Source organism: Gadus chalcogrammus, chromosome 17, assembly GCF_026213295.1.
Source record: "Gadus chalcogrammus isolate NIFS_2021 chromosome 17, NIFS_Gcha_1.0, whole genome shotgun sequence".
Taxonomy (NCBI): domain Eukaryota; kingdom Metazoa; phylum Chordata; class Actinopteri; order Gadiformes; family Gadidae; genus Gadus; species Gadus chalcogrammus.
In genome coordinates, this window is record NC_079428.1 from 14,867,603 (window position 1) to 14,892,163 (window position 24,561).

General features: G+C 45.5%; 1 non-coding gene and 1 pseudogene across 1 annotated transcript; both read right to left on the minus strand.

The window, feature by feature from the left end:
• Positions 1-9,157: 9,157 nt before the first annotated feature.
• LOC130370581 (5S ribosomal RNA) lies at positions 9,158-9,276 on the minus strand (annotated as a pseudogene).
• Positions 9,277-9,583: 307 nt separating this feature from the next.
• On the minus strand, positions 9,584-9,745 carry LOC130370615 (U1 spliceosomal RNA). Its single transcript, XR_008893102.1, has one exon. It is a non-coding gene; the product is annotated as a U1 spliceosomal RNA (small nuclear RNA).
• Between the last annotated feature and the right edge of the window lie 14,816 nt (positions 9,746-24,561).

Genomic DNA, 24,561 nt, shown 5'->3' on the forward strand with positions numbered 1-24,561 from the left:
GTCCATTGGGGAGGAGACCTCGGGGAAGACCCAGGACTAGGTGGAGAGATTATATCTCAACACTGGCCTGGGAACGCCTCGGGATCCCCCCGTCAGAGCTGGTCAATGTGGCCCGGGAAAGGGAAGTCTGTAGCCCCCTGCTTGAGCTGCTCCCCCCGCGACCCGACCCCGGATAAACAGATGACGATGAGATGAGATCGTTATTTATATCCGAGATTATTTAATCTAACCTGATCTAAACTCTATCATGCACCCAAACACGGCGGCGTTTGGGTTTCCTACCTCGGACAACAATTGCCTCGCAACTGGCTGTTTATATCTAGCCGGTGCCATGTTTGGGTGTGTGTCTGTGCCGTAAAGCATTTTCGAAACTACAATCTGACTACATTTTCGAGGATACTTCCGCCGCGCCACATCCGGGTGCGCTCGGTCCGAACACATCAAGTTGCATATGCGCTTTTTCACTGTAGAGGCGACATGGGGAAATGACACACCCACCAATCGACCCAGAAATGGATGCAGAACCATCAGCATAACTCTCAACCTGCATACTTAATGTAATTTTGGCTAAAAAAGTTGCATAGTGGGCCTTTAAACCCCTTTTAATAAAGCGGAGCCTAGATGCCTCTGTTATTAACAACTACAGACCAATATCAAATCTACCCTTCATAAGTAAAATCATTGAGAAAGTTGTCCTCCAGCAACTTAATCACTTCCTGGCATCAACTGGTTGCTATGACACCTTCCAATCAGGATTTCGACCCCTGCACAGCATTGAGACCGCCCTTATTAAAGTTGTATACGACATCCGTCTTAACACAGACTCTGGCGAAACCTCAATACTAATGCCACTTGACCTCGGTGCTGCATTCGACACTATAGACCATACATTACTTCTGGACAGGTTAGAAAACTGGATGGGGCTTTCAGGCACCGTCTTAAATTGGTTCAGGTCCTACCTACAAAATAGGAACTACTTTGTTTCCATTGGCGACTTTGTATCAGAATCAACCAACCTGACATGTGGAGTCCCACAAGGTTCGATCTTAGGACCCTCTTTATTCAACATCTACATGCTCCCACTAGGGCAAATCATGCAAAATAACAATATTGACCATCATTGCTATGCTGATGACACACAAATCTATGTATCGCCATCACCAAATGACTATCGGCCCCTAGATCTGCTGTGCCAGTGAATTGAGCAAGTGAAAGAATGGATGTGCCGAAATTTCCTTCAACTAAATGAGGACAAAACCGAGATAATTGTATTTGGTTCTAAAACGGAAGGCTTAAAGTAACCCAACACCTTCACTCTCTGTCCCTGAAAACCTCAATCAAAGCCAGAAATCTAGGGGTTATCATGGATTCAGATTTACATTTTGACAGTCACATCAAATCATTTACAAAATCGGCATATTATCACCTTAAAAATGTAGCAAGACTTAGAGGGCTCATGTCCACCGAAGACTTACAAAATATTGTACATGCCTTTATCACTAGTAAGCTTGATTACTGCAATGGTCTCCTTACAGGTCTCCCAAAACAAACTCAGAGGAAGCTTCAGCTTGTTCAGAATGCTGCTGCTAGAGTTCTAACAAAGACCAAAAAATATGATCATATTACACCAATTCTGAAATCGTTACATTGGCTTCCTGTAGGTCAGAGAATTGATTTTAAAATCATGTTGCTAACCTATAAATCCCTACATGGTTTTAACCCAAAATATTTAACTGATATGCTTCCACTACATCAGCCTTCTAGACCACTAAGAAGCTCTGAGACCAATCTGTTAATTATCCCCAGAGTAAACACGAAACATGGGAAAGCAGGATTTAGTTACTATGCAACAAATCGCTGGAATAAACTCCCAGAGGATTTAAGACTTGCCCCAACTCTGAGCACCTTTAAAACAAGACTGAAGACTTTTATGTTTGCTATAGCTTTCTGTTAAATCTTAAATACATTGCACTTTCTAAAAAGAACTTTGCCTTTATTTTCTATTTCAATACTAAAATGCCTTTTCAACTTTCTATTTTACCCATGTTTTTCTTTTACTTATTTATTATTTTATTTAATTGTATGACAAGGTTTATATGTGAAGCACTTTGAGTCTGCCTTGTGTATGAAAAGTGCTAGATAAATAAAGTTGCCTTGCCTTGCTTAAAGGTGAGATGAAAAAATCTCTGAGAAATAGGAGGAAAGAACAGAAGGATCAGGCACTATATGGCCCATGGGAGGGACTTTCTGATCCAATAATGTATAGGGACACGGAGGTAGTGATAAGAAATTACAAAGCTAACAGAAGTGGAAAACAACTTTACCTTTTCCTTTGTTCTGAATTGGGTATGTGTGTGTATACTTGGTGTACGCGTATATATGTGTGTGCGTGGTTGGTAGTGTGTCCTAAAACTGAATCCTGGTGGCCCAGGTCATTAGATTCTGATAAAGTTGTCATGTGATACAGCTCCAAAGATGACAATTGGAGAATACTTATTAGGGGTCCAAGCCAACAGGTTGGAACCCTATTGTTTTTGTAAGGATTCTTATTATTAATATTTCCTCCTTCAAAGTGGTACCACAGCCCATACCGTAAATCAGGGGTGGCCAACCAGTCAGAGACTGGTTGGCCAGTCTCTGACTGGTCAACTGGTCAAGAGCCACATTTTTTACTGTGTTACTGCAAAGAGCCACATCATACACACGGGTACACATGAACATCCCCCATCCCTTACACACACACACACACACACACACACACACACACACACACACACACACACACACACACACACACACACACACACACACACACACACACACACACACACACACACACACACACACACACACACACACACACAGATCTCTGCTCAGCCAGATTTACTGTAAATGTCACACAACCAACATAATGACAGAAATGGACTCCTACAGTACGAAGACCACAGGCCAGTCATTTTCAACAATGAACATTGTGTGCACTGCCTCACACACAAACTCTCAGTTCAACCAAGTCCACAAAAAAATATATAACAATTTACAATAGCGTTTTTCTCTATTATACATGTTACTTAGTGGGACTTCTGGCATTCCTTGCTTTGAACAATTTTAAACAATTTTCCACAGAGAACATTGTGTGCACTGTCTCACACACACACACACACACACACACACACACACACACACACACACACACACTCTTAGTTCAACCAAGTCCACAAACAAAAAATATAAACATTTAAAATAGCGTTTTTCTCTTATATACATGTTACTTAGTGGGACTTCTGGCATTCCTTGCCTTGAACAATTTTAAACAATGTTTAACAATGAACATTGTGTGCACTGCCTCACACAAACTCTCAGTTCAACCAAGTCCACAAACAAAAATATAACAATAGCGTTTTTCTCTTACTTTGCATGTTGCTTAGTGGGACTTCTGGCATTCCTTGCCTTGAACAATTCTCTTGAAATCTGGCTTGTATTCCGTTGTTGCCACTCGAAGCAATTCTCTCACATGTGTGTCTGTCAGAACAGAGCGATGCTTTGATTTCACGTGTTTAAGGGTAGAGAACACAGACTCGCAGACGTATGTTGACCCAAACATTGACATTATCTTGAGCGCAGCCCGTTTGACATTGGGATATTTTTCCATTGGCACACTTTTCCAGAACTCAATGGTCCCTTCCCTTAAAGCAGATTTAAGTTGGTCCTCCTCACAAAGATCGATCATCTCCAACTCGGCCGCAGCCTCATCTGTGACTAGTGGGGCTTTCAAACAGTCTGTCTCCACATTGAACGGGTCGACGAGGAACGTAATCTGTGGCCTTTTCAGTTGTAGATCACAGAACCGGGTCACAAAGCTCTCGTGCAGGTTTTCAACCAGTGTTGCATATCTGGCTTTTTGCTCTTTCAGGGCGGCGCAGCAGGTGTCTTGCCCGTTGGATTTTAGCAGAGCGGGAAAATGCGCTAAATCTCCCCTTTGAATATGCGTCTTGAACAGCTTGAACAACACACTTTGCACCAGGTCAGGCAGCATGTGTAACTTACCCTGCAGGGTCAGGTTCAGTCTGTCCAAGTGACACAGCATGTCGACCAAAAAGGCCAGATCCATAATCCACTTGGGGTCAGAGAGCTCGGGATAGTCCTTGTCCTTCTCTTCCATGAACAGTTTCACGGCATCCAAAAGCTCCAAGAAGCGAGAAAGTACCTTGCCTTTTGACAGCCACCTCACAGTGCAGTGCAGCGGCAGGTCACCTGGAAGCCCTTGGTCCAGCTCAGCGATGAGATTCTTGAATTGCCTGTGGTTAAGCGCATGTGTGCGGATGTAGTTGACGATTTCCATCACGGGCTTCATGACGTTGTCTAAATTCAGTGATTTAGAGACGAGTTGCTCCCTGTGGATTATACAATGGAAATTCCAAAACTCTGGAAATGTGTGGTCAGCTCTGCACAGCCCCACAAGCCCTTTCAAAGAGCCGATCATGGCAGGTGCTCCATCCGTGGCCATTGCAGTCAGTTTTGGTATCGGGAGACTTGCTTTCGCAAATGCAGCCATCATCGCTTCTTTTACATCTATTCCACGGGTTCGGTCCTTCAATGGCACAATGTCAAGGAGTTCTTCTCTGATATGACACTCACTTGATACCGACCGTGCAAATATTGCCAACTGTGGCTTGTCCTGAATGTCGCAAGACTCGTCCAATGCGACACTAAAATATTCGCATTCTTGAAGATCGGAGTGCAACTGCGATTCAATAGCTGTGTTAATGTCCGATATTTTGCGTTCAACAGTGTGGCGGGACAGTTGGACGTCTGACACCATTCGTTTTAGTTTGTCGTTTTCAGGAGACAAGATTTTAACAACGTCACTGAGGCATTTTTTTACAAACTCCCCTTCATTGTATGGCTTTTTAGCTCGTGCAATGTTCCAAGCCAGTTGATAAGATGCCAGCGTTAGGGTCTCTGAGTGCGTCGTAGATTTTTGGAACATCTGTGTCTGCTTTTCTGCCTGCGTTTTCAAAGCGATTAACTTGTGCTTGCGAAGTTCAGTCCCTTTCCGAAATTCCTGGTCGAAGTTAGCATGGAGTGAGCTGAAGTGGCGCTGAAGATTTGAAGCCTTGAATTGAGCTAATGACACCTGGCATATAAGGCAGAATGGCTTCCCATTACGTTCAACAAAAAAATATAAACTCTCCCACTCTGTCAAAAACGTCCTGTGTTCCTCTTCATATTTTCTTTTTGCTGTGCATTTTTTACCTGCCATTTTTGGAGCCTAGCCTACTTGACGCAAATTGTTTACTCATGGGAAGGAGCTCTGTCACCGTGTCACGTTAAAATTTTACCGGCCTACGTCATCAGTTGTTGAAAACTTGACAAATGATTTGATTGGGTTCTCCGTTGCCGGGCAGGCACAGTCACGATTACTTGGCAGAGTCGCTGTGGGCACTGGCTCACTTGACAATGAAGTGACGAGCTGCAACAATCATAGGAAGTGCCGGGTGGGGTGGAGGGTGGAGGAGGAACGGGAGTCAGATATGTCAACTCTGGCAGCAGAGGTGGTCTTGGAACGGGGCATGTCGCGTTTTATTTTATTTTACCTTTGTGGTATAGAAGCCCACTAACACATGTACGTTTTTCGGTTTAGTGCATGACTTTGGAACAGCGTGGTTTCAGGCGGCTGATGGTAAACCCACCCATATTGGGCTTTGGTTTTGGACATACTGGTTTCGATTTCCCTTCCCAAAATATTGGTTTTAGTTTGCTGCTTGTTAAGGTTAGACGTTTCGACGTTGGTTGCACCAACGGCGTTCTTAGATTTGCTTATCATTTAATGCGCATGGTTTTCACCATTGTGAAAGGGGGGAGGTATTGAGGAAAATTAGAAACATTTTTGAAAAACAAAGTTTTTCTTCACCATACTTGCAAACAATGATTGCCATCCAGCTAAATGAGGGTGAAATATTTGAAAAAAACAGTGTTCAATAGATGGGTAGAAGCAGTTCCATCAAAAGACCAAAGTGCGGTTACAGTAATCAAGTTTCTGACTGGAGAAGTCATGCCAAGGTTTGGAATTCCGTCACAAATTAGCTCAGGCGATAGGGCAGTGTCTATTCAGAAAACACTCAAACAAGTGATTTAACATCTGCATGTCAAATAAAGACTAGTCCGTGTCTACAATCCTCAAACCACAAGGTATGGTGGAGAGAGGAATGGGACGCTTGAGACAAAGATTAACAAAATTAAATTAAATTTGATGCAATCAAATTTCGGCAGGGTTTTAATCAGTCCTGTTTTGGTGGTCCACTATTAACAAAAATGTTGATTGGATAAATAATATATACTATAATCAGCAACGGTTTGTCAATTTTTCCACGGATAAGGTCAAGGGACTATATAGATATAGATATGCTATTGGCAAAGCAAGGAGGGTTGTGTGGGATGGACGACATGTTGTACTTTTATCCCCAATAACACAGCAGGTGGCCAGGGCGCTGGCAGGGTTACAGTCCCTCAGATTAGAGTTGGCAGAGTGCTCCGGCATTAATGACCCCTTCACAGGATGGATGGAGAGCCCAGGGAGCGATGGGCGCTACAGGTGCAGCAGGTGCCATCCAAGCTTACATGGGGATCGAGTATACACCGGAGAGTTTCGACGAGGGACCACCAGAGGAGCCCGACCTGATCTGGCTGGAGAACATAGAATAGACCCCCTACACCATTGTACAAGAGCCCCCACGCAATGCAGCGCACCAATACATGATGATCACCTGACCCCTCCCCCCTTTCCCATCCCAGCCACTGCAAGCGGATCCCGCCAACTACAGAGGTCATTTCCAACCCAAACCCCTTGGCCGTCACCCCGACACTGACATGCCCTTACACACACACAATCACGTCTGAACCAGGCCCAAAAGACTGTCTCTGGCCTGGGGAAAGATGAAGCCTGAATCGACATCATTCAGTATGGATACCAGCCCTGGACTGTGGTTTATGCTGGGATTGATAGATAGAACTTTTCATTTTTTCCAGGCGATGTTAAGTGATTTTGTGCTACCTTCCATAAAAGCGCACGGTGGTATAGATATCTGTGCTGGGAGGCCATGGTTGGACAGGATGCACATTATTGTAATAAAAACACATATGACTTAAAATTATTTAGAAAGGATAAAATCGTCAGCTCTAACTCTTGATTTCACACTTCCACATTGAGTGTAGAAAAGGTGAGGATCATGAGTATGGTATTTAAAAGACAGCTATGCATTAAAAGACGAAAAACGGTCTAGGGTTATTCATTCCCCTCCCAGACTCGAGCTTGGTTTATAACCCGGTCCTTTGGGGTTGACTGTAGTGCCATATGTAAAAAGGAGAGAGTGTTGGGGGGGTTGTTCGGGAAGACTCTGGACTCCTCCACAGATGACCTGTTTGAGGTGCCAGCTCTCCCCCTTTTCTCTGAGGCTCCGTTATTTTCAGAGGACAACTCCGACACTGCTCTCTTACCAGGCTGGGCTCCTAGGAGTGAGGCTTCACTGGACTCCACTTCAGACTCCTCATCCAGGGTGACTGTTACGAGACTCCCGGTTTCATCAGAGTCCGAAGTGGAGTTTTGCCCAGCTCCGCCTGCTGCCCGGGCTGCACTACCCTCTTCCGCCTCACCATTTGGTGGGGCAGCCTCAGGCCCCTACTCATCTCCTGCCTTGCCCCCAACCTCTCTCCCAATCACAGTGCTTGGCGGGAGATTTGAATTTTCCATCCTGTTTTTTTCAATTTGTACAATTGTTTGTCCACTCTCACCCGCCATTTTGTTTGCCACATGTTTTAGCATGTTGGCAAAGAATTTCGGACAATCTCTGAAGAGGTGGTTTAAGTCTCCACAGAGGTTGCACTTTCTGCCAGTGGTGCACTCTTCAAAAGAGTGAACAATTTCTCTACATTTGCCACAAACAACCTTTTCACATGTTTCTGCCAGGTGCCCTTGCTCGCCACACTTGCGGCAGAGCTTGGGCTGCCACTGGTAGTGTATGTAGCCTCTGTTCTCTCCAAGAGCTATCATGGATGGGAGATGTTTCAGGCCCTGGAAGCCATGGGGATCCCGCCATTGTTGAATGGGGACCCTCCATGCGCAGTTCCAGATGCCATCTTCATCTCTCACCTTGGTAGCCTGGGCCCTCACAGTGCAATATCTACCCAGCCATAAAGAAATATCATCAGCATTTACCGTTTCATTGAACATCCTGACAATTACTGTTTTAATAGCATTGTCATTAAGTCTCACCACTACAAATGCTGAAAACTGGTCTTTTACCGGTTCATATCGTGTCCAGAAATCATTCAAGGTTGTTGCGGCCTGGAAGTTTACATCAAATCCTTTGTTGAAGGGCAGGGTTAGAATGCTATTCAGGTCCTTCGGTGTAAATTTAAGGATTCCTTGAATTAGCTTTCGCGAAAAATCAAGCCGGGAGGTCTGTATCATGGTTCCATTTGGTACTTTGAATTTAAAATGTACACTGTGGTGCCTCCTCATGCCGGTAGAGTTTACCGACATGGTGAAGACACCACGTGTTTAAAAACACAAAAAATCAGGTAAAAGTAATAAAATGCTAAAACCAAATAAATAAAAAATAAATAACAAGACGATAAAATACCACTTACCTTGTCGCAGTTCTATTAGCAGGCAATGAAATCCTTGATGAAGTTTTTAAGTAACAGGTACTTAAAGATGGTGCACCAAGGACGTGGTGCAATATCCTCAGAGGTTGCTATATAATTGCCACAAAACAGGCAATATATAGACGGACCAAAGGAGGTGATCACTGTCTTAGCCAAAGGCCGAGAAGCGATGCCCACACACTCTCAGACCAAGAGGCCAGGTTCCCAGACACGTCGCTCCACTTGGCGGTTAAATAGACAAACGACAAAACAAAAAAAATACCAAGCACCCTGTGTGCGTGTTTGTGTGTATGTGAAAGCTGAAGAAATAAACCAAGGTCGCTACATCTCTCTGCTGGCAGTCTCACTAGACTGTCCGCATGTTTCATAAATAACGTTTGGAGAGACGTTGTCAGTGTCTGTATGTAGCTTAAATTCTCAAACAGTGGGCGCTGAAGATCAGGGCACGGCAGGCCATTGCAGCCAATGAGCTCGAGTTGAAAAATAATACTGCTTACAGCACCTGGTATTCCCAGGCGGTCACCCATCCAAGTACTAACCAGGCCGGACCCTGATTAGCTTCCGAGATCGGACGAGAATGGGCGTGCTCAGGGTGGTATGGCCGTAAACAGTTATTGTCTGGTCCATAACTTTTATACAGGAGGAGGAGCCCATAAGGAATGAGAGCGCTGCTGTGGCCAGAGACGGGACTTGTACAGAAACAATGATTAGATCCATAATGAATGAAAGAAATGAATGAATGAATACATTATTCCAGACTCAGAGTTCCATATTTGAACGCAATGCATTACACTGCTTGGGCGTGATTGTTTGCGTGATCTTTTGAAGAAACGTAGCGTTGCAAAACCTGAGATGGACTGCAGTAGGCAGCGCGACGCAGCCATTCATAGCTATTATTTCTTTAGAACAACATGATCAGGGGAGAGCGCGAAAGCAGACCCCCACTACCAGAAAATATGCAATCGAGATTCCCACATTTGGGGAATTCGCACGGGACAGCAACAGCCTCAGTGCAATGGCTGAGCCTCGCTATGGGTGAACCACCTTTATCATGGTATCTCCCTTGCCAGGTAAGTATGAGTCGTACACGTTCAGGTGGGCTGAACGGTGCCCACGCGTGATCCCGTGGAGAACGGTTGCAAAGCATTCTGAGATGTCTAGACTTTAATAAACACTGTAGACCACCGGTCACGCGATGACAGGCAAATCTGAAATGAGCGTGATGAAAGCATAACGAAAGGAAACCTGGAGATCAGAGTTATCGAAACGCCACAGAAAGAATCCTTTTTTCTTTCTTAAACAACAGAATATCGTTGGAATAATTGTAAGCAGTGCGTTTATGAATTGTAAACAACACTTTATTGTCTACACGCTGTGGCATCCCGCCACTTAAACCTCGGCCCGGACCAGCCCGAGGGTTGGTCCGGGATGGCCGATACCACCGTCACCCACCAGCCGGCAACGGAGAGCACCAACCGAACCTCAATCAGCGGGATGGGAGACACCTGGCTGGACAGCCAGGGAAAGACTTTAAAAGGCACTCGGGAGCAGACGGAAAGGGCCGACGAGTGACGAGACAGAAAGGGCCGAGCCAGCCCTACCCTAGAGGTCCACGGAGATCCTAGGGGTAGCCGACCTGTCTGATTGTTAACCCTGTTATGCAATAAATGCCGTGGATGGATTAACCCTCATTAACAAGTCACTTGTACCTGGAACCCGGCTCATTCGAGGAGCGGGTTGCCACAACGCGGACGGGTGTACTCTCAGGAGGAGTTTAGTTTTGTTTTTCACAGTGAGAGAGGGGTGCACAGGTCCTGGAGGTACTGCAATACCAGGTAGATGCGTGGAGCGGAAGGAGCAAGCCCCTTTTCAATCTCTCTGTTCCAAAAATCAATTTGGTGCGCGCGCTTGCCTGTTATGTGAAGCGCACGGAGGCTCTGCGCAAATCTCAACAGTTATTTGTGCATTAAAGAACATTCCCAGGGCCTGCCCCAGACGAAACAACGGCTGTCGCATTGACTGTGTGATGCTATCGCACAGGCTTATGTGTCAGCAGGGGCAGAGCCACCTAAGACTATCAGAGCTCACTGGACCAGAGGAATATCGTCCTCTGTCGCTCTGCAAAGAGGGATGCCTATGGAGGATATCTGCACAGCAGCCTCCTGGGTTTCCCCATGCTCTTTTATTAGGTTTACCTAAGAGACTTGTCGCGCCTCTCTATGACGCACTCAGTTCTAGGTGCTTTGTCAGAGTGATTGTGTGACTATTCCCCTCGCATATTAGACAATGTGAGGAGGAGTAAAATATATCCGACACATTGGAGCTGCTCGTTGATGACGTGCCGTTGTTATGCTACGTCTGACGCATGATATGTATGTAGCTGTGTTTCTGGTACTGAGGTTTATTGACGGCCTGCCTATATGTGGTGGGAGATGCGTGAGAAACAGTTATGGTAGGGCCGGCAGCCTCCGCCGTTATGTGTAGGGAAAAAACAGCCGTCTTTAGTAAAGTGGTGTTTCTCGCTGTCACACGCTTCTCCCTCGCCCCGTAATTGCCGGCGCTTGTGGGGCGGGAAATAGCCCCATGAGCCCGCTGCGCTGGGCCTTTGCTGGCCGCTCGCCTGCGATGGAGGCGGACGGGGCTGGTAAGCCGGGGGGCCAGGAGGAGGAGCTGCCTGCGGCGCCGCGACAGTGAATGCCGGGGGCCTATGGCGGCGACGGGGGCTTGGAGCGGAACGCTGCCGCCCGGGTGGAGGCGGAGGGCGGGAGACGTGTCTCCCTGGGACCAATGAGGCATAGACTATATTGTGCTTCGCCCTTTAACACAATAGCGATAGCCTTAAAAGGCGAAGCCTATACGACATAGAACGATGGTTACGTATTGTAACTCTAGATTCTACGAGTGTAGGTGCAGCCTTTTAAGTGTCGGCCCCATTGTCCTTCAAATAGCTGAAATAGCCCACAACAATGGTACGTTATCATATTAGTTACAATCACGTTTGCCAAGTAATGCAAAATGAAGCATGAAATTGTATGATAATGGATATCAGGGGAGAAAATTATTGAGCCTTTAAATAACATCTTGCCCAGATGTTTGATATCCACACCAATACATGGTTAATCAATGTATTTTTTGGCCGTACTATATTGTGTACATAGCTATTATATATTGTACGTAACATATGGCCATATCAACCTGTTCTGGCTAATAATTCCTAATTCCTTCTTATTCGTTTTCTTTCAGGACATCGTTGAGTACACTGCCATCAGCCCCCCTACCTCTCCCTCATGCTCCTCCACCCCAGACACCTCTTCTACCACCCCCGACACCTCTTTCACCAACCCAGGCACATCTTCCACCACTGCAGCATGCCCCCCAAGCCCCGAATCCCAGGCGAAAAGGCGCCGTTGCAATCCACTCATGGAGTTCTTCCAAGAGGAGAGTGCCAGGGAGCAGGCCAGGCATGAGGAGAGTGAGGCAAAGTTGGCGGAGCGCCACAAAGAAACCGAGGCCAAAACAGACCGCTTCCTCACACTCTTTGAAAGAATGGTAGAGAAGATGTGATTCTCCACCATTCTCAAAGCTGAGTGTGTGTGTGTGTGTGTGTGTGTATTTTTTAGATACGTGCGTGTGTATTTTTTAGATGCGTGTGTGTGTGTATTTTTAGGCGTGAGTGTATATTTCTAGATGTGTGTTTCTTACTTAAATAAAGTGTTTCTTCTAAACTGTTCTTGTTCTTTACCGATTATTATCAAATACCATCTTTAACATGAAGCTAAGTGACATTCAAAATAAAGGTATATGACGAGGGACAAATAGCATTAAAAAAATCCTTTATTTAAACATGGCAATCAGAAAATATACATACCATTTCAGGTTTAACATTCACAATGGGTTGCCCGAGACAATGGCAGCCAGTCTGTCTCTCGTTACATTACCAGGGGTCTGGTTATCTGCTAGGGGGCAACGGGGAGGTTGGGGGTCAAGCATTTGCAGTTCTGCATCTGCATCTGCCTCTGGCTCTAGCATGTCGCCATTTTCCAGACACACATTATGGAGAAAGGCACAGGACGCAATAACAAGAGGGGCAAAAGACGGGCGAACCTCCAGAGCACGGAAAAGTGTCGACCTCCATCGGGTCTTCATCATTCCGAACGCCCGTTCAATGATGCTGCGCCCCCTTGAATGGTAATAGTTAAAACGCCCCTGTGCCTCTCCACAAACGGGCTCCTTGTACGGTGTTATTAGGCAGATAGGCGTATTTAAACAGGGATAACCACCATCAGCCAGAAGAATGTAACCAGGGGGAGGGTACCGTTTTGCCGTGTATAAACTGCTGTTTTTCATTATTCGTGTGTCATGAACTGACCCCGGGTAGCCAACAAATATGTCAGGAAATCGACCATCAGAATTACAAATGGCCTGCATATTTAATGAAAAGAACCCTTTATAATTCAAATAGTCGATTCTGTGCAGTAGAGGGGGTTTGATCCTGATGTGGCAGCCATCTATTGCGCCCACAACATTGCCGAAGGCTGGGCTCCCTGAAATCTGGGCAAATCCTTGCCCAATTTCCTCAAGCTCTCCTGCGTGTGGGAAACAGATGGCTCGCTTCAGGTTGACCCATATGCTGTGTGCCACTCTGTGGACGATCCGATGGATTGTGGATCTTGGCACATTGAACACACTGGATACAACCCGATACGAAAGTCCATGAGCCAGCCAGTACACATAGATGAGGACTTCCAGGTCCTGACCCCAACCATGGTCCTGGTCCCTCCGTAGAAGCCTCTGCAGACCATGCATGGCTCGTCTTCTGAGGCGGATGTCCCGCTTCAGCTCAAGCTCGACGTTCAACCACAACCGCAGTATGGGCACGTTAGGATTCAGCTTGCAGTACTGCGGACCCTCGGTCTGGAAATTGAAATAAGTTCACATCATTTACTCTGAAAATGGGTTTTTACGACTTGCAACTGCGGGGAAAACAATTCCAGATATACATGGCGTTTCCTTCCCCATCCCCAAACGATCCAAATAGTTTGGAGATCGTTTGGGGATCTCCAAACTATGCATGTTACATTGTATGTAACATGCATTGTTACATACAATGCATGTGTCGCTATTCAGACAGTCTTTTTTCTTTAAAATTGCATGATGTATTAAAATGGGGTTGAGCCAAGAAATTTACGTCAGTATTTAGCATGTTGTTGCTAGGATAACTACAACTAAACTTGTTGCACAGTCTGTTCTACATACCTCAAACCGATCCACAAGCATTCCCATGCGTCGAAGACATCCTTGGTAACTTCTTCTTCTTCTTGGATTGCTCCGATTGGCGTTCAAACTCGGAAAGATGTTTGAAACCCAAGCTAGAGAAAACACTGCAGCTGAAGAAGGCATTGTGAAATGAACCGGCGTAATACTCGTCGCGTCTGTATATCCACGCGGTCGACGACTAATGATGACGTCACACGGTAGGGTTTGATGACGTCACAGGGTAGGGTTGTCCCATTTGGTAGGGGACCGTTAAGGGGTAGCAATGAGGGGTAGCAATGAGATTGAGCAATGAGGGTTAGGGTTGAGATGTAGGGTTGAGACAGAGCAAAGGAATGAGATTGGGCCTAAGTGTTCGATTCTGCTTCCTAGTGGCTATGTGAGGGTAATGCAGCTTGTGTGTTCGATCCTGCTTCCTAATGGCTATGTGGGAGCAGCTTATGTACTTAAAATACGTAACAATCCCTCCTTGGTCATCTCAGATGACCATACAAGATTTTAAGTCATAAACACCATGTACCACACCGAAAACATAGTCAATGTATAATAAATCATCAACATCACCGACCGAAGTGGAAAAAAACTCCATATTGGAGATAAACCACAATGCGTCCCCATAATACTGAAATGGCATTTGCATTGGTGGGTCTCATAGGTAATTGTTGGGCAAAATAACCTGCTGAGCACATATAAATATAGCTAACTCCCACCCTAGCTTGAGGAGCACAACACATGGCAGTCACGTTACAATATAGTCAGCTTTTAACACATAACACAAACATGATAATATAGTCAGGTCAAGGCCAGAGCCAAGGCCCCATTTCCCAAGCAGGCAAATGGTAGACACTAACGGGAGAGCCACATTAATTCATCACACAAGAGATACTTCGATCACACAAGAGATACTTCGAGCACACAAGAGATACTTCGAGAACAAAGGAGACACTGAGGAGCTCTTCCCCGTTAGTAGGAACACAAGAAGATACACTTGCATACACCAGGGCCTGAGAGCCAAGGTCAAGCAAAAACACACAGAACCACACACACCTCATCAAGAGGAGGATACAGTATAAAACTGTATCACACAGGGACTCATGATCCCTCCTCTTCTTCTGAAGCAGACCTTCCACGGAGGCGAAGCTCCGGACAAACCATCAGCGCTGATTAGGGACTTAGACATATTCGATTTCTCACGCTTTATGACTCTGTATAACCGTTGCCACTTTACTTAATAAATCCAAGGTCCTCGTGCCGACAGACTTTATTACCTCTCCGTCTCATTTTATCTGGTCCAGTAACTAGACAGACCGTTTTTCCCTTCAATTTGGTGACCTCCGACGTGATTTTTCCTGAATTGAACCGCAACTGGGAAACGAGAGACGGAGAGCGGCGCGACCTCGGGACCCCGGAGCACCGGACCGGTTCCTGCAGTCTCACCTCGTGCACGCCCAACAAAAGGTAGGCAGAACCTGTTGATAAAATCCAAACTCTGCATAGTTATATAGGAACCACATTAGGAGGTGAGACTGTGAGAGCGGTTCGCTACGGGATATCTCGTGGGGACGAATAGAGTTGCATTCCAGCATTTCCCCATAAACCCGATTAACCCTGAACGCGTGACACATCGAATATCGGCTCGTTGCATGGTGAAAGAATACCGACGAGACCATAGGGCCTATAAGAATCGGTCATAGTGATACGAGACTACCGATGGCCAAGTAATGGATGTGTAATAAATACACCTGTGTATCAAGAGGGTTCGAGGCCCCACCTGTGTATCAAGAGGGTTCGAGGCCCCACCTGTGTATCAAGAGGGTTCGAGGCCCCACCAGTGTATCAAGAGGGTTCGAGGCCCCACCAGTGTATCAAGAGGGTTCGAGGCCCCACCTGTGTATCAAGAGGGTTCGAGGCCCCACCAGTGTATCAAGAGGGTTCGAGGCCCCACCAGTGTATCAAGAGGGTTCGAGGCCCCACCAGTGTATCAAGAGGGTTCGAGGCCCCACCAGTGTATCAAGAGGGTTCGAGGCCCCACCAGTGTATCAAGAGGGTTCGAGGCCCCACCAGTGTATCAAGAGGGTTCGAGGCCCCACCTGTGTATCAAGAGGGTTCGAGGCCCCACCTGTGTATCAAGAGGGTTCGAGGCCCCACCTGTGTATCAAGAGGGTTCGAGGCCCCACCTGTGTATCAAGAGGGTTCGAGGCCCCACCTGTGTATCAAGAGGGTTCGAGGCCCCACCTGTGTATCAAGAGGGTTCGAGGCCCCACCTGTGTATCAAGAGGGTTCGAGGCCCCACCTGTGTATCAAGAGGGTTCGAGGCCCCACCTGTGTATCAAGAGGGTTCGAGGCCCCACCTGTGTATCAAGAGGGTTCGAGGCCCCACCTGTGTATCAAGAGGGTTAGAGTCCCCCTCTTTGTTTGTGTATTAAATAATTCTATGTGGAAAGAAGGTTAAGAGTCCCTTTGCAGAGGAAACCGTATGCCTGGGGCACGAGTGACACACGGAGAGACTGTGTGTGTGTGTGTGTGTGTGTGTGTGTGTGTGTGAGAGGCCCAGAGAGAAAGAAAGAGAACAAGCGTATTTGTGGGCCGGCTAAATATAGAAATAAATCAATTAATGATAACCCGGCTATGTGTGCAACGCTTGCTTGCTTTGTTATGCTCAACGCTATTTTGCCGTATCTGATGATTGTGGGTGCGGGACACAGAATGAGAAGTCTGTTGATATGTGTCTGTGTGCGTCTCTGTGCGCGTGTACGCAAGAGTTGATATGTTTCTGTGTGTGTGTGTGTGTAAGAGGCCCAGAGAGAGAGTGACGAAGTGGCTGTGTGTGTGTGTGTGTAAGAGGCCCAGAGAGAAAGTGACGAAGTGGCTGTGTGTGTGTGTGTGTGTAAGAGGCCCAGAGAGAGAGAGAAGCCACATTCCACCCTTATCTGTTGTCTTGCACCAAACAGCACCCCGTACTGAGGAGGGAGAGAGAGCGTGTTCTCCTGAAGGAGGGAGAGAGTCACAGGGAGACACACAGTGGATATTCACATTATGGCTAATTTGTTTTAGTTTTGTTTTTTGTCTTCCTAGGACAACAGTTATCATTCATGATGATGAACATCGAAGTTCATGAGGTTAGAAGGACAATAACGTTGATACTTTAAAAGGACAACAGTGATGCTAATCTAATGCAATTGGACTAAAGAAGGTGTTGCTATCAACTAAGTGATTAATATTATTTTCACACTGGAAAGAATAATTGAATAAATATGGATATGATAAAGATGAGAATAATAATAAAAAAAATAAAACGTAATATTGATAAACTGTACAAGTAGGACAACACCTATTAAAATATGGGGTATATCTCTTTGGTCAAGGATGACAGGTGGATTAGCGCTACATCTGCTGGGAAGGGATCCTACATGCTATGTTGTCAATTTGGATTCGGAAGTAGTGGGTTTACCTTTCAAATGCCACTACTGCTGCTGCAACACTTAAATAATTTTAACTCTGATAAATGACTTTTTGTTTTATAGTTTCCCTGAGGAGTATTCATTACGCACACACATTTGGCTGCATAGGGCAGTTGAGGCTGAAGACTCTGTCTCCATCCCTCCACTTTGCAATCTATACCACCATATGGGTGGGGATTGATTGTATCCCAGGTGTGGCATCCTGCAGCGAGCCAGTATGGAAGGCTGGTTAGCCAACGACGGGTAAGATCCCACCTTGACACCCGGGACGACCTAAGGCAGGCACAGTCACGATTACTTGGCAGAGTCGCTGTGGGCACTGGCTTACTTGATCATGAAGTCACGAGCTGCAACAATCATAGGAAGTGCCGGGTGGGGTGTAAGGTGGAGGAGGAACAGGGGTCAGATATGTCAGCTCTGGCAGCAGAGGTGGTCTTGGAACGGGGCATGTCGCGTTTTATTTTATTTTATTTTACCTTTGTGGTATAGAAGCCCACTAACGCATGTACGTTTTTCGGTTTAGTGCATGACTTTGGAACAGCGTGGTTTCAGGCGGCTGATGGTAAACCCACCCATATTGGGCTTTGGTTTTGGACATACTGGTTTCGATTTCCCTTCCCAAAAGATTGGCTTTAATTTGCTGATGGTTAAGGTTAGACGTTTCGACGTTGGTTGCACCAACGGCGTTCTTAGATTTGCTTATCCTTTAATGCGCATGGTTTTGACCATTGCGCAAGGGGGGAGGTATTGAGGAGAATTAAAAAAAAAAATAATAATAATAATAATAATTAGAAAACAAGGTTTTTCTTCACCATACTTGCAAACAATGATTGACATCCAGCTAAATGAGTGTGAAATACAGTGTTCAACAGATGGGTAGAAGCAGTCCCATCAAAAGACCAAAGTGCGACTACAGTAATCAAGTTTCTGACTGGAGAAGTCAAGGCAAGGTTTGGACTTCCGTCAGAAATAAGCTCAGACAAAACGTTTATTCAGAGAACACTCAAACAAGTGATTCAACATTTGCATGTCAAATAAAGACTAGATTACACCCCAATCCTCAACCACAAGGTATGGTGGAAAGAGTGAATGGGACGCTCAAGACAAAAATTAACAACATTTGTGCAGGCACTAAATTGAATTGATGCACTACCACTGACACTAATGAGTTATCGCATGAAAACTAACAGAACGACGCATCTAACCCCGCATGAAATGCTTAAGGGTCGACCCATGCCTTCACTTAACATTCAAGGGTCCCAAAAGGGACTTCCATTAGAATAATTAGAAATAGGATTAAGGAAAATATGTTTGAACATCTAACTGTTGTACATAAGTTTGTAATTCCAGCAAGAGGAACACAAAGTTCCAGGGCCAGAGGAGGAGCCAGATGCAGACACGCCCGGAGCCGACCAACTACCCAAGGATGATGCAATCAGATTTCGGCAGGGTTTGAATCAGTCCTGTTTTGGTGGTCCACTATTAACAAAAATGTTGTTTGGATAAATAGTATATACTATAATCAGCAACGTTTTGTCAATTTTTCCACGGATAAGGTCAAGGGACTATATAGATATAGATATGCTATTGGCAGAGCAAGGAGGGGTGTGTGGGATGATAAAGACGACATGTTGTACTTTTATCCCCAATAACACAGCACCGGATGGGTCGGTGGCCAGGGTGCTGGCAGGGTTACAGTCCCTCAGATTAGATTTGGCAGAGAGAATTCCGGCATTAATGACCCCTTCACAGGATGGATGGAGAGCCCAATGAGCGATGGGCGCTACAGGTGCAGCAGGTGCCATCCAAGCTTACCTGGGGATCGAGAGTTTGGACGAGGGACCACCAGAGGGGCCCGACCTGATCCGGCTGGAGAACATGGAACAGACCCCTGCCCCACTGTCCAAGAGCCCCCCACGCAATGCAGCGCGCCAATACATGAAGATCACCTGACCCCCCCCCCCCCCCCTCCCTTCCCCATCCCAGCCACTACAAGCAAACCCCACCACCACACCCCCCTCCCCCCCCCCCCCCGCCTGTGACGTACTAGTAACCTCTCCAGGTGGGCTGCCCCATTCCCGTCCCCGCCAACGGCACCACCCCCTTCCCACCTGATGCACCCACGTCGCCCAGACCAGAGATCTGCGTTCCGGTACCAGGGGCTGCGGTCCGTTCCCTTAAGGCTTGAGGGCGCCCCTGGCTGTATTCGCTTCTGTACGCTTCACTGTTCTTAGCCGCTCCCATATCTATGCCCGCGTCTACGCAACCGACGCCGGGAACATAAATGTTGTTGTTTATATCGCTGTCCCACTAGATGGAGCTCGGGGATACACACGGGCGAGATTCCAGGGGCCTTGATCGCCCGTTTATCAGATGAGGTCCTGAGCGCAGTTGAATAAAAGGGTCTAATGCTCAGGTGGCGCCTTGCGACCACCTGCCCGTGATGACGCTCAGGACTATTCCGTGGTTTCTTAGTTGTTCCCGTGCCCCGGGCCTACCCCGAATACCCCATGCGTGTGATTGGTTATTGTTACACGACCAGCTAACTCCTCCTCACATCCTTAGTGTGTGGTCATCTGGGGATGGGTTGAGGGGGATTGCCATTCGTTATCTACCTCATATCTTTCTATTATTATTACTATTATTTAGGGACACGTTTCATGGTTGCATTTCTTTCCTGTGATTGTTATTGTGTAGTGTCTGTGTGATTGTTGCATTTTTGTTATATTGTTATTGTTTACTGTTAGTCTTATTGCTGCTTTTTGCTGATACTGTTTTTGTTTGGAGTTTGTTTTATTGTTGCATTTCGTTATTATTATGGTTTGGTGTTGGTTTTGTTGTGTGGCCAGCTTTGTTGTTGGTTGTTGTTTTTTGGTATAGTTTGATATTTGTTTTAGTATTGTTGTATGCTTGTATTTTTATTTTATTTTATTTTATTTATTTTATTTTTTTTCTCTTTTTTGTGTGTTACCTGCTGCCACTCTACTTGGTATTGTCTGTTCGCGATGTAAGGCCGGGGTGGATGCCACCCCCTAGGTGGGGTGTGTATGGCATACCCATGTCTGAAGCAGGGGTAGCGTTTCTCCCACGTGGTTCCCCATACACCCGGTCCAGCGAGTTGTTTTAGTCCCATGCTCATGGTTGTTTGTTTTTATGATCATTTTGCCTTCTTTCTGTTATTTCTAAAAAGTGTTATGATGGTAGTCCCGCGCTGAAGTCCTATCCCTCGTACCCCTAATGAGTAAAAGTCGTCTTGCGACGACTTGAGGGGGATATGTTGGGCAAAATAACCTGCTGAGCACATATAAATATAGCTAACTCCCACCCTAGCTTGAGGAGCACAACACATGGCAGTCACGTTACAATATAGTCAGCTTTTAACACATAACACAAACATGATAATATAGTCAGGTCAAGGCCAGAGCCAAGGCCCCATTTCCCAAGCAGGCAAATGGTAGACACTAACGGGAGAGCCACATTAATTCATCACACAAGAGATACTTCGATCACACAAGAGATACTTCGAGCACACAAGAGATACTTCGAGAACAAAGGAGACACTGAGGAGCTCTTCCCCGTTAGTAGGAACACAAGAAGATACACTTGCATACACCAGGGCCTGAGAGCCAAGGTCAAGCAAAAACACACAGAACCACACACACCTCATCAAGAGGAGGATACAGTATAAAACTGTATCACACAGGGACTCATGATCCCTCCTCTTCTTCTGAAGCAGACCTTCCACGGAGGCGAAGCTCCGGACAAACCATCAGCGCTGATTAGGGACTTAGACATATTCGATTTCTCACGCTTTATGACTCTGTATAACCGTTGCCACTTTACTTAATAAATCCAAGGTCCTCGTGCCGACAGACTTTATTACCTCTCCGTCTCATTTTATCTGGTCCAGTAACTAGACAGACCGTTTTTCCCTTCATAATACAAGTCATTGTTAACAATACAACATTGAACACATCCTGGTTATAATACAATCATATGGTTAAAGGGCACATAAACAAAAATATCCATAGAAATCCAAGCTAATACTTTTGGTTACATGTAACAAGGTCATAACATTTTCGGCGTGTGCAAAAGTAAAGTACAAAATTAGTAGTCATATTAGGATTTTAAAATATTCTAGATTATTGATAGGCTAGCATGGATTTGGGTGGTTCAGGTGATCTTCGTGTATTGGTGTGCGGTTGCATGTGGGTGGTATTGGACATTGTTGTAATCGCAGCCATTGTTTCTTCTGTCGCCATCGGGACCTGTAATTCATGAACCCAAGGCTCGTCCCTCCTTGTCAAGGGCTCAGCTCACAGAGAGGTTACTTTCACATCATGGGAGCCTCCTTCAGGCGTTCGTCGTCGTGTCAGCAACAGGAAACCTGTAAACAATGGATTATGCCTTTCCACCTCCCAAACATATTCTCCATCCATCCTGTGAAATGGTCATTAATGCCGGAGTTCTCTGCCAATTCGAACCTGAGGGATTGTAATCATCCCAGCGCCCTGGCCACCAACCCATCCGGAGCTGTGTTATTGGGGATAAAAGTACAACATGTTGTGCCTATCATCGCATACACCCCTCCTTGCTCTGTCAATAACATATCCATATCTATATATTCCTTTAACCTTATTCGTGGAAAACTGTACGAACTGTTGCTGATCATGACATATGTAATTTATCCGAACAATATTTTTTCTAATGGTGGACAACCAAAACAGAACCGATTCAAATCCTGCCGTTATTTGATTTCCTCATGTGACTGTTACTCCTTGCTCGGCAGACGTAGTTTGTAGGCTCCGGGTGTGTCTGCATCTGGTTCTGGAACTTTTTGTTTCTATTGTAGAAATACAAACTCATGTACAGCAGTTAGTTGTTCAAAAACATATTTCCTTTAATTCTAATTTTAATTGTTTTACAGTATTTACTTTGATTTAATTTCACACTACATCTCTCCTTGCGCATTGCTTCAGCCATGCGCATTGAATGACAACCAAACCTAACAACGCCGTAGTGCAACCAAGTTGAAGTTCCTTTCATTTACATTTACATTTAGGGCATTTAGCAGACGCTTTTATCCAAAGCGACTTACAATGAGTACATTTGTCATAAGAAGTGCATCAATATATCGCTGTCGGTACAGAAAGGATGTTCATAGAACCAAGTGCAAGTACCACAGTCGTTAGGTTAATCAATTCCCCGTATTACAGACATGATAGCAGCTGCTGCAGTTGCTACACAGTTAAGTGCTACAATACAATACAATACAGTGTACAATGGTGGTCAGAAGAGGAAAGGTGGCTATGCAGAATCGAGGTGAACTCTGAACAGGTGAGTCTTGAGTCCTTTTCGGAAGATAGTGAGCGACTCTGTGGTCCTGAGAGCGGCAGGGAGCTCGTTCCACCATTGAGGCCCCAAAACCGAGAAAAGTTTTTGATGTTTGTTTTTGATCATTTGATGTTGTCCACACTTTGATTCCCTCCTATGTACATCGCATACCACATCAAACGTGCATACGCCTTATTCTCTGCACAACATCCTATTGCGCTACCTTTTGCATACCACTTCAAACGTGCATATGTCTTAGCAAAGTGAAGTAAAGTAAAACCCAGTTTTATCTTTACTTATTTTATAGCTATACATGTCCCGGACACGTCCATTACTATTTCCAAACGTTATTTTAGCTATGCAGGTCCCAGACCTAACTACCATTACTTGAACAGTATTTATTATTATAATTATCTAGTTTTTGTTGGTCAACATCAAATCGATACATTAATTCAACCTTGTAATCCTGACTTACTTGATTTCTCCCCGTGTGAGCCCGTGATTGCCAACTCTCCCGGAGCCTCCCTATGAGCTCCACCGTCACCACTCCAGAACCCGCAGGAACGATTAGTCGGTTGACGCGCGGCTCGGAGGCTCCCAAGGAGTGCCACAATCCTACGTCTGACACCTGGTGCAGTTGACGTGTGGCTCGGGGGCTCCCAAGGAGTTCCACAATCCTACGACTGACACCTGGTGAATTTTGAGCTAGGTCAATCAAAACCGTCTAAACTAGGTAAAATAAAGAGTCATCCAAACTTACTGCAATTATGCACATCTGGGTATTAAATATATTTTGATATTCTATAAACAACAGAAAAACTGAACCTTAAAGAAAAATTCAAAAGTTATCGGTTGAAACAAATGTTATTGTAATTGAACTCCAGCAGTTGAGCTAACTCCCGCCTTGTGCACCGGTTAAAACCATGTGCATCATTTATTAATTCAGCAGTTGAAACCCGTGTCAATTTGAACCATCCTGGTTCTCTAATATCAATGTGCATGACACAACCAATGTCTATTGCACTCCTGTTTTGATACACAAAACGCATGAAGACAGAAGGGTCCAGCAACCTTGAAAAACATTATGGGCCCTATTTTAACGGTCTGAAACGCAAGTGGGAAGCGCAATGCGCAATTAGCTTTGTGGGCGGTTCTACGGCGCTATCGCTATTTTACAGGCGGATAAATGACACTTGCGTCGCGGCGCAAGTGTCAAAAGGGTTGGTCTGAAGCAGCCTAATTACCCGTAGGTGTGGTTTGGGCGTAACGTCCAACAAACCAATGAGAGTGCCAGCTCCCATCCCCTTTAAGAGCCATGAGTGCATTTGAATCGGACGAGTTGATATTTTGAAAGCGCGTCTGCAGTCTCCGATGAGACAGATGCATATGAATTTCAAACTGCAAATAGCTCAGTTTATTGCCAAATAATATGGCCTAATTCACACATGGAATAAGGGGTTTTCTTCCTCAACTTCAGAAATACTGAGTCCTCAAATAAATTTCGGCAAAGAAAACGTATATGATGTAACATATGATATGCGGTAACTGTGGTTCTATTTAATGATATACGCAATACATTATAAACATTGTTTCTTATCAGTATTGTATGCTATCCTAATATGCATGTGTCCCTGCGGTAATAGACATTGCCATTGATTGTATTATGCGTTACGCGTTTAGTTAGCGTGTGTTTTAAACAGAGCACACACGCACACCCGCATTCATTCATTATTTTTAACACTCACTCGCGGTAAAACAATGTTTTTCACGATCAAATACTCATCAATCCTAAAAGTTATGGGCATGTAGGCCTACACGATGTCTG